Genomic DNA, 12,183 nt, shown 5'->3' with positions numbered 1-12,183 from the left:
TTTCCTAGGGGGCCTGGCAAAAAATAATTGAGAAGCACTGGACTAGATGCAGGTGATGAAGCTTCATCTGAAGAGTTACAAACACTAGAAAAGCAGTTATTGCAATTTCTAAGAAGTAAAAGATACTCCTGGATGAGCAAGATAATTCCAGTTTTTACACTAAACAAAGATGACAGAACAAAATCACTTGTATTACAGCCGATAAGCTCAAATCTAAAAATTAACATTTTGACGCAAACAGAAAACTGAATGACACAGGAGTCTACATAAAGAAACCAAGAAAAATGGGAAAACAGAGCAAGCCGGAGTTGCAGCCATAAAATTCTACATTCATTTACTTTAAGGCATGGTCCATGAAAGATGTGAGAAACGTTTCTCATTTTAGTCATTTACCATGCTCTTTTATTTTGAAAATACAGCAGTATCTCCATGTTTGCAATGTGCACATGTGCAGAATTGAGATGCGCTTCGATGTGTATGCCATCACGTTTTTTTTTTTCTTGCTCTGGCTGCCTCAGAAGAAAGCACTAAATATTAAAACATACAAAATCCGGGGTGAATAAAGTTGCCAAAAAGAAGACGAAGTCCCGTCTGTTTTCAAGGGTGCAACACCACATCCTTAAGAAGAAAAAAACATTTAAACTACATGGAAAAAAAAAAAGGAAGGAAAACACAAGACCTAATGGATTGGAACTGAACAAGCCCACATTAATACTTAACCTAACTGAACCAAGGCAAATGATTTCAACAAGTGGACTGAAAAAACTGGTATGTTCTTAACTGAACTTTGCTTCATGCTTGTGGGAAAGCATGTGATAGGCCAGAAAACAAATTTACCTAAGGACTCGTTGATCAAAATGTTGGAGGTCTATTAATTGGTGACATTGCGTGACTGTTTTTGCCATCTTTAAAAATGTTTGTCGTCTTTTAAATGAACAAGCCGAAATACATCAGGAAACATTGATGAATAAAAAAAGAACTCTGCATAAAAAAAGGAGTGATGTTTGTGCAACAGCTGATCCAAATATCACATGTGAAGCCTTTTGCAGAGATTCTCGCACCTCTATAATTTAAACCAAAGAAAAAATAAGTCAAATGAAAAATCACAAAGAAGTAAAAATGAAGAGAAACTGTTGCCAAAAAAACCAACAACACATTATTTGTAGAAAAACTATATAAAAAAGAAAATATGAAAGTGAAAAAAAAGATGAAAAAACTGGCAATACAAATTATTTTAAAATGAACAGTATTTCTGTGATAGATGTAAAACTGTAGAATAATTTTCAAGTCATGAATCTCCAATTCATCAGTTAAGAAACCATTTAAAAACTCAGTTATGAATAAATATGAAAGTGACAACAGAGTTTTTGGTTTGCATGCTAACATTAAAAATAGTCTTGCTTCAAATTTGGTTCTCAGATTTTTTTTTTGCAGCTAGACAGACTTAAATGACTAGTCATTTAAATAGCATAGTCGACACCTTTACAATGGAAATAACATCTTGTAGTAACGATTAACTGTGTACAACTGTACAGTACACTTTACTATGTTTATGATGGAACGATGAACACAAATTGCTTAACTGAAATAAATAAATCTATAAAAAACATCATGTTGGTGAAAATGCAGAGGTTGGAGCTTCCAGGAAAGTCACCTAGAGGAAGAGCAAAGAGGAGCTTCAGGGATGTAGTGAAGAAGATCATGAGGGTGGTCAAAGAAGAGAATCACTTTATAGAAGACAGTTGTTTTAAAATTGTTTTGTAATTAAGGATTTTGTTTTTATCATTCAACAGTATTCAAAATTTATGTATGAAAAAAAAGAAACTGGTATATTTTAAATAACTTTAAATTACAATTAATACATTTCAGTGTATTTATAAAGCTTTTTAGATATACATTTTGATGAGCAGGTAAAGTTAATCAGAATTGGAAAGGACAATGACTCAAAATGTGACATATCAATAGAATGACTCATTTGTATTTTCTTTATGTACTTTTTCTACTGGATCATAAACCAATTCATTCATTTTTATGTTCAAGTTAAGATCAGAATAAAGTTGGAAAAAATATGATGGCTTATCAAAGTAGACCTATAATAACAAGGAAAAAGCCATTTTTGTCTTGCGTTGTTTAAAACCCTTTACAGGAGCACACCAGCTGCACTGAGACAACTGTGTCGGGCACAGAAAGTCTTTCATTTTCAAATGACGTCATATGAGCTTCTGAGAAAATGCTTGTTCCTCTTTAAATTTTTGTTTTTAATCATGTCATAAAGGAATTACAATTCATGTGACATGAAAAAACAATGTAATCAATGCAAAGCAGTATCAACATTTTCTAAAGGGTAAAATAAGACTTTGCGCCTCCTACTAGATTTTGATCATTAAGAAACAGGCCTAAAGGTTGCTGACGCCTGCTCTAATTTAAAAGCTGAAATACTACTTTGTTGGAGTTAGTTTATTCCTTAGTTCCAAGATGGTGTCTTAGATTCTGATCAAACTATAATAATAGGGGATTTTAATATTCATGTTGATGACCCCAGTGACTGTCTAGGAAATGCTTTTGCAGCTTTATTAGATGATGTTGGTTTCACCCAAAGTGTGAATAAACCCACTCACTGTCATAAGCACACCCTGGACCTTGTTCTAACCCATGGTATAGAGATCAGCCAGCTGAGTGTCCTTCCTCTTAACCCCATCATTTCTGATCACTTTCTGATTACCTTCCAGTTTACATTAGAACATGCTGCTGCCCCAGTGAGTAAGAAACAGCTTAGAAGAACCTTAACTGACCGTTCTGTGTCTGAGTTTAAACACACAGTTCAGCCAGTACTTAGTGATACTCTGAGAAAATACTCTGAGTCCAGCTCCCATAGCATCAGTCCTAGTATAAATGACCACTTTGTTAATGATGCCTTACAAGCCCTCAGGAGTACACTCGATGTTGTTGCCCCCTTGAAACCTAAGTTCGTCAGACAAAACCGAGTAGCACCGTGGTTTAACGCTGAAACTCGTTCTTTTAAACAAGAAACCCGTAAGTTGGAAAGAGAATGGCGCCGCTCCAGTTCAGAGCGGTCTCTGAATACCTGGAAACATAGCCTATTAAATTATAAAAAAGCTCTGCGTAGAGCTAGAAGCCAGTACTATTCAACCTTAATATCGGAGAATGGAAACAATCCAAGATTTCTTTTTAGCACTATTGCTAAATTAACTCGCAGTCAGAGCTCAGTAGAACCACATGTTCCTGTTTCTCTCAACTCTGATGATTTTCTTTCATTTTTCGATAGTAAAATCTCAAATCAGCCCAGAGTAAGCTGAAGCGGTAGAAGTGGAGGCATCCATAGAAACCTCTGTAACATTAAACTGCTTCACTATTGTGGATCAAGTGGAAATAGCATCAATTATTATGTCCTCCAAATCCTCAACTTGTCTGTTAGACCCAATTCCCACTAGACTTTTTAAAGAAACTTTTCCCCTAATTAATGATTCCATATTAACAATGATAAATACCTCTCTGGAAACGGGTTACGTGCCACAGTCTTTTAAATATGCAGTTGTTAAACCTCTTCTGAAAAAGCCCAGTTTGGATCCTAGCATCTTGGCCAACTATAGACCGATATCAAACCTCCCCTTTATTTCTAAAATCCTAGAAAGAGTTGTAGTTAAGCAGCTTTACTGCCACCTACAGGACAACAGCCACTTTGAAGACTTTCAGTTGGGGTTCAGACCCCACCACAGCACGGAAACTGCATTAGTTAGAGTCTCTAATGACTTGTTATTGGCATCAGAAAAGGGACTACCGGTACTTTCTATTCTGGTCCTGTTAGACCTCAGTGCAGCCTTTGACACTATCGACCACAGTATTTTACTCCATAGATTAGAGTAGGACATAGGGATCAGAGGATCTGCTCTCCAATGGTTTAAATCCTATCTGTCCGATAGGTATCAGTTCGTTAATGTAAATGGACATTCCTCTCAGTGCACTCGATTTAACTGTGGAGTCCCACAGGGCTCAGTCTTAGGACCCATCCTGTTTTACGCTTTATATGCTACCCCTAGGAAACATAATCAGGAAACACAGCATTAATTTCCATTGTTATGCCGACTACACGCAGTTGTATTTATCCATGAAACCTGACCAGAATGACGATATAGAGAAAATGCCTGCATCAGAGACATCAAGACCTGGATGACAATTAATTACCTCCTCTTGAACCCAGAAAAAACTGAGGTCATTATACTTGGTCCTAAAAACCTCAGAGATGTTCTGTCTTCTCAGATAGTCTCGTCTAGTCTAGTATAGCCCCCAATTACACAGTTAGAAACCTTGGGGTTTTATTTGACCAGGATTTATCATTTAAGGCTCATCCGTGCTCCTGTTCTTGACCGTTTACCTCGCCTTTGCTCCCGCTCCTACACCTGGCTGTGGATCCTGCCTGTGGCTCGTCTCTGCTCTGTACCTGACCGAGTACCTCGTCTCTGCTCCTGCTCCTATACCTGGCTGTGGTTCCTCGACTCGCGCCCCTGACTGTCCCCCCAACCACGGGTGGATGAAGCTCGTCCACTGGACTTTATATATGTAATTGTAGAGTTAGATAAGTTAATTATTCTCTAATAGTTCTGATAAATCGCCTGTCCGTCCTGGGGGAGGATCCCTCCTTCCTGTGGGCACCCCTGAGGTTTCTTCGTTTTTTCCGGATTCCGGTTTTCCTTACCGCGAAGGGGGGTCTAAGGGCAGGGATGCCAGTATAGCTTAGTCAGTTTGTTAGTTCATTTTAGTATTTTCCTATTGAACTCTTTGTATTCCTGATCCTTTTGAGTTCATGTTTTACTTCAAAGCCCATCGAGACGACTGTTGTTGTGATTTTGGTCTATACAAATAAAATTGAATTGAAATTGAATTGAATTGAATTGAATGGTCTGGTAAAACATTTATGTTAGAAAGTAAAATCTTAGAAAAAGAAACATTTCTGAAAACAGTCAAAAGATACACACAAAACGCGATAAACTTACAAAAAGTGCACCTTATAAAATCGTCCAGTAGTTATATTGCTACTTTGACTAAAAAAAATAACTCTTCAAAATGCAAAAGTATCATTGATCTGATGACTCGGATACTACTGAGGGATTTATTTTTTATCATTTTTTATTTTACTAAACATTTGTTTACATGTTTTTTTTGCATTTACAAATCACAGACAAGTAAGGACTTTTGCAATTGCAGGTTATGTCCACCAGATAGAGTTAAAGTCATACTTTCAAGACAGAGCATGTCTGTGCTGCTTTACTAGAGTTTGGGGAAAAATTCTATCCTTGTTGTTAATGTTTGTTATTTTACATATGTGAACTATTTGCATTGCTTCATGATTGAGACAAAAGAATGCATTTGCACACTGACATATTATCTATCACAAAACATATCTCAGCTCATGTACAGCAAGGTTGCACGTCGGCGAGTGATCAAACCAAATTGAGTAAAATCCGTCGCCTGAAAGGATGGATTTTCTTTTCCTTTAGATTTTACTCTTTTCTAGGATAGAGTACTCCCAATACTTAGTAGAGATAGATGAAGATGTAATCTCTTTCCTGATGAATGAGCAGGTTCTTCTCAGGCAGCAGCTCTGAATGCACATGGAACTGAGAAATCAAGAGAATTTGTCTCCGTGATTTTTATCTTCCTATGAGTTTGTGTCTGCTTGTGCAAATGGTGGTAAAGGTGGAAATGCTTGACTTAGATTAGAAACTATCTGTACAGAGAGATTAACAGGTAACACCAACAATTGGGAAAGAAATAAAAGTCAACTGAGGATTTGTAGTTTAGTGTGTGACAAATTCAAGTAAAAATGTGTTTAATGTCTTCTTTAAAGGTCTTTTACACACTAATTCATTTGTAGACACAGAGCATTCTTTATTTATTTTTTCTTTTTAATATTTAGATAAAACAGTATGCAAAGATCCTAAAGAGGAGTCGTAATTAGGCCATTTCTGACTTGTAAAGCAAAAAAGCTCCAAATGCTGCACAGATAAACATAAAGTTTAACTCAGAGATAAATCAATCATTGATTGGCTACTGCTATGTCAACATCCATCCATTTTTTCAACCTGCTGTGTCCATTTCAGGGTCACAGGGCTGCCAGAGTCTAACCTACACAGCTACTGTTGGGGAAAAAGGCGAGCAAAGGCAGAGTACACCTTGGACAGGCTGCCAGCCTCTTGCAGGGCAACACAATCACACCCAGGGGCTTTTTTGGAGTAATTCATTAACCCGTGTGCTATCCTATGACCCCCCCTTCCATCGACGTGTTCTCCCTACCATGACAAAGGTGGATAAAGGTGGAAAGTTTTCATGTAATCCATGGACACCAGTGAAGATCACAAATCATTGAAGAAAAAAGGTTCAGAGCACTGTCTAGTGGGTCTAGATCACCCAACTCCCAATGTTAAAGACAGCACAAGGGTTATCCCATGAAGCATGATTTTGGCCTGTGGGAGGAATCTAGCCTGGAAAAAATCCACACATGCATGAGGAGAACATGCAAACTCTACACAGAACTGTTCCAGCTGGGATTTGAACCAGAGCCTTCTCATTGTGACGTGAAGGTGCTAGCCACTATACTCCACCACGCAGTCCTGCTCGGTCAAAATTCTTCATAGTCATTTTTAAAACCCGTTTTCCATAACTGAGTATCCAACATTTTCCTTTAAGTTTTAGGGTAAAAAAATAAACGGTTGTTGGGTTTTGGAAAAGCTCTTTCTAATATAATCATATTTTGCAGAATCTGTCTTGTAGGAATTTGTCAATGGATCTCCTAGTGCTTTGTGGGAAGGTGCCACCACAGGATAAATCATAGTTTTTCTATCAAATTTTCTGTTAATTTTGTTTTGAGGAAAAGTCAGGGATGCACATTTAGGGTTATCTAACACTTGTACCCCTTTTCACTAATAGTATTGACTTTTTTTTTAACATGCAGTAAATTCAATGTTGTAATAAACCCCTTTTTAATTGTCACTGATGAGTGTGTGTTTCCTCTCATCTGGGATCACCTGGCAGAGGACTCCGTTCATCTATGATGACATAAATCAGCGTGATGCCCATCATTTTCCTTATGCTGTGAACTGACATATAAAGGCCATAACGGGATGATGGTTAGAGTACAGACAATGACTTAATTTGCATTTTTAAAGCAAAACGTACTAGAGTCCACTACACTTACACAAAAATCAGTAACATATAGCCTGCCATTACATCTCTTATTATTATTATTTTTTGTAATAAAAGGTTATTTTTTACATTTAAAACGGCCTGTTGAGACGACCGGCTTCTTCTCATCTGTGCTCTCACTGCTCACGCAAAATTGAGCTCATACATCCTGACTTTATGTGGGCATTATTTCTTTCTCTCTAGATACAACCTTCCGATGAATTGACGGAGAGTGTTGAAGAAGTCGGAAACTCCATTATCCTGGGCCCCTGATGAAAACCCATTAATGGCTCTGCAGGCAGGATTGAGGTCGAAGGAGAGACCTCTCAGTGCAGCCGCACACAAAGCCATAAAGCCTGATGTAGCGGCCTCTCATCGAAAATCTGCAGCTGAGGAAGAATAACTATGCCGATATCTGCAGACCTGTTGAAATAAAGGGGGCATTAACTGCTGCTTCCTCTGCATTATTGATGCAAAGGGCCATTCTTGAGGCCATAATGCCCCCCTCCCCCTGCAATTTTCTAGTAGACGTCTCGCTGTCTTCAAACGCTAAGGGGAAAGCATGTGAAGATTCAGCAGGACTTCGCTGCTTTTTCCCTGCAGGTTTATTTTAGTCCAAACCAGCAACATCAGTGAGAAGCTGTGAAGCCCCAACAACTCGTGCCACCAGCAGGAAGTGATAATGATCGCAGCACGACCACCATGAGGCGGTAAGTGTAATGCAAGGTGCCGCCCACACTAATGAGGCCAGAAGAGGCAGAGGTTTCCTCGTCACATGACACCTCAGGCGTAGAGACAACACTTTCCCTGAAATAGACACAGCCTGAGGTTCTTGAATCCACTTCGTTGCCTCGTGCAAAAAAAAACAAAAAAAAAACTCCTGAGTCACCTCAGCTGCCACCTACAGTATATTTGTTGTTTGAGCTCTCCAACACTTTTTGCTTTATCTTCTTGGGAGCAGCTTGAGACACCTTACAGCTCGGCTGACCTCATCCTGTCATATGATTTAATGAGCGGAGCTGTGTCACAAAACGCAGCGTCCACGGCCTGACAGGATGGGTCCACACAATGCTCCGAAGATTAATGAGGTCATCTCCCCTTTCAGTACGTGTAAAAGACACTCAGAGAGGAAGAAAGAAACTCGATGACTTTTGGAACCACGTAATATAAATGACGCAAATAGGATGGGAATAACAGCTTCTCTATTCATGGTGGGTCATAATTTGATGTGAAGCTTGGCTCTGGTCTTGTTATCTGCTTTGAATTTTATAGCTCAGGCTGGTCAATGATAATGAGCTGGCTTTTCCCTTTCCTTTTTTTTTTTTTTTGTCTTTTCGTTCTCAGTCTGCAGGGATTGCTGTGGCCTGGCCTTTGATTCTGCCCAACTGTGTGTTTCTATGTGTGGAGTTTCATCTGAGGTAGATGCCTTTAGCTTTATGATGATAACACTCTCTCAAGGAGTTTCCAGATCAATTCATTTTAAAATCCAGATGCCCGCCTTCCATCTCCATACACTGTTGCAATGCTTTATATTGATTATTCCAGCCATTCCTGCGCTTTAGTGTGCCAGACAAAAGAGATTGCTTGAGAAAGGGAAGGATGATAATGCATTTAGACTGAACAGTAGTCCTCGGACAAAATGGAAATAGAATGTCAGAGATTAACAGATGGCCTTCAAAACACCCGCTATATAGGGATGACCAAGAAAACACACAAAGTGAAAGATGGAAAATTTATCAACATTTTAAAGCTGCAGCTGCTGGTTTGGATGGCTCATGAGCACAAAAAAGTCTATGCCCACTTCTTTACTTTATGGGGTTTTGGTTTGCCTACAGCAATGGCTAAAGGCCAAGAAAGTTTTATAAAAATGCTCGCTCAAAAAAACGCTGTTCCAACTGTCATCAGCATTCTGCAAACACCTCGGAAAATTAAAATAATTGACACTTGCACAGTTAAACTAAGCTAGAGGAGGAATGCTAAGCATTTTCACTTGGTTGAAACTTTTGAAAGTAGTCAGGAAATGGTAAAAGGAGAAGTCAAGTTAAAAGTCTCTGTGGCTTTTGAAATCCTAAAGCAGACTGTGGACTTTTCAGCAATTTAAATTAAGAATGGATGTTTTTGCTCCCATAAATACATTTTGTGTCTTGGTCCCAAAAACTAGGAAAATACCTCAAACACACTGATGAAGATTGTGTTTTGGTGTTTTTAACATGCTTTTGTGGCATTTTCTCATGATGGGGGACATTATGGAAAATTATGCCCAAAATTGCATTTCTGAGTTTTTCTTTATTTAATTTGTTGTGAATCAGGAGCAGACAAGAAAAATATTTGAAAAAGATTGTAGCTGTAAAGTAGAAGCTACATTTGGCTCCATTCCGATGCATCCACTAGCAGACAAATAGATCCATGTACGTCTTTGTTTTCCTTGTCCGAGCTGCCATCTGGGTCAAAACGGTACGGCTGGATAGCTCTGATATTGCTCGCCGGTTTTGTTGCACCACTAATGTTAGGTTGGTTTTGTAGGAGGCTGTTGACTAGCGGAAGAGCGTGTGTAGACATAGGAAAGACGGGAAGTGGGGGCAGGCTTGCACCCACAACTCAGAATTTCTCATTAAATCCTGCCGTTCTGCAAAAACTATGTCCTATAAAACAACACAGGTTTTTTTGATTTGGGTAAAAATGGCATAATCAAAATTAAAAGACCACTGGGAACACTTTTAAAATCAATCAAAAGATAGGAGTGGGACTTTAAAAACAACATAATTTAACCACAGATGTCTTTATTTGCACATTTTGTTTCAAAAAGTTTGGTTTCTTTCTGTATCATAAACTCAGTCAAGTTTAATTTAAGTGATAATAGACAAGCTCCTCAGATTCACACAAATTGTGTGGGTGGGATAAGAAAAGAGTGAGGGCTTAATGCTGATGGAAGTGTAATCCGCGTTGTGTGAAAAAGGGAGGAATCTCATTTTTCACACCCTGTGGTTCTTTTGAATTCTATCTGCTATAGGAAAAGAGATCAAATAGGTTACAACAAAAGATGTGCACAGACGTGGGCTTTGCCGTGTGATGTGAGTGTGGCTTGTAGTGCAGAAGCCCTTCAGCTCTGTGTGCTGCTCACTCACTCGCATGTGATGGCCTTTATAAATGTTTATGTGCAGCAGCTTAATCAAAAGGGTGGCATAGTGGGGAAACACATCCGTTAATCCGTTAATTCAGAATTCCCTTCCCCTATCACTGTTGTCTCTTTTTTGAGAATGGACAAGGTTGACGTTGTTTTTTTTCCAATTAAAGATAATTTAGAAGGGATGGGCTGTATACATAAATTAATAAACATGTGGTAAAAGAAGCACAAAATAAAAAAATATATAGAACTTAGTGTGCAATTTGCTTAGAGGCATTTGTTCTATGATGGACTCTCATAACAAAGAATTTTTAATATGCCAAAGACAAACAAATTGTAGACTAAGACCAAATTCCAAAACCAAGACATTTGTTCCCTAAATCAAATTTTGCCTCCACCCAAAGATTAAGATGAAACATGAGAAATAGCAGTAAAAATGTGAAATAGTGAATACAGAAACAGAAATATAGAACACACTTATTTTTTTTTAAATACCTATTTTTAATCACTCTTTTACCACTATTTCGTGTTCCTTCATAGCGTAAAGACCCACTCCGCTGTTTTTGGTGTTTTAAAATGTTCTCGTAGCATTTTTCTCATGAGAAAGGGGATAAATAAAGAAAATTAAGCTTAAAATTGAATTTCTGAGTTTTTGTTCATTTAAATCAGGAGCAAAAAAACAAGACGTTTGAAAAAGATTGTAGATGTGACGTAGATTATACAATGGGTGGGTTACTAGCTCACTGCTCCACTCTTCTGATGCAGACCAACAGATCCGTTTACGTCTTTGTTCTCCTCGTCTGAGCTGATGACAGATGGATGATGGGAAGGGCAGCAGACTGCCAGTAGGCCTGGAAAACATCCCCTTTTTTTTTTTTAATTTAGGCTAAAAACAGCATAGTTAGAAGACCACTCAGAACGCTTTAAAAACGCTTTTTTCCGCGGGGTTCCCCCCTCCTGGGCGGGGGCGGCGGGCCCCTGCCTTGCTCCTCCCTGGACCTACCGTGGGCCGGGTGGGTGGCTGCCTGGAGTGCGGAGCGGGTCTCCCTTGGGGGGTCCTGGCTCGTACCTGGGGTTGGGGCGGGGGGATGCCCGAAACTCCTGGGTGGTGGTGGGGTGCTCGTCTGGGGCTGTGGGCGTCCTTCTCCGGTGGGGCCCTGCGTTGGGCTCTCCCGGCACGGCGGGGGGGCTGCTTTCCTGGTTGGGCTGGGGCGGCGCTCTCTTTCCCTCCGCGCCTCCCTGCTCTCTGGCTCTGGGGGCCTCATGGCGGTCCTGCTGGCCCTGGCCTGGGTGGCGGTCTTGGTCGCCCGGGGGGCGGTTGTTCCCTGCCTGTTCCCGTGTGGCGTTGGGGGGGATTCCGGCTGCCGCTGCTGATGCGGCGGGGGTCTGGGTGTGGGGGTGGCTGGGCGCTCCTCCTCCTTCTTTTCACATTCCACCATCCATTTTAGAAGAACATAAACACTCACCTGAGCACAGGTGTTAGCTCACCTTTGCACTAATAGTTTGCATGATTGAATGAATGAAAGATTTCATACTAGTTGGTTTAAAGGCATAGGTATGCGTGTGTGAACACTCTTTTGTGTACATGTCGACATGTGGACATTTTTGCAGCTAGCAGGTGTGTTGATAACATTTGAGTATGTGTGTGTGGACAGGCCCCGCCCTTTTTGTACTACATTTGAACCGTACCGTAATGATAAACAACCAGTAAACCTGTCTGCTCTATGCTGCTTCATGGTCTTACCCCCCCCTCTCACTATCACCCTCCCCTCTCTAACATCCCTCTCTCTTCTTCCCTTCTTTCCTTTTCCGTCCAGTCCAACACCAAAGATTTTCAAACATGGTTGAAATTAATAAAG

This window comes from Oryzias latipes, chromosome 5, assembly GCF_002234675.1.
Source record: "Oryzias latipes chromosome 5, ASM223467v1".
Taxonomy (NCBI): domain Eukaryota; kingdom Metazoa; phylum Chordata; class Actinopteri; order Beloniformes; family Adrianichthyidae; genus Oryzias; species Oryzias latipes.
Note: the sequence above shows the minus strand (reverse complement) of the source record.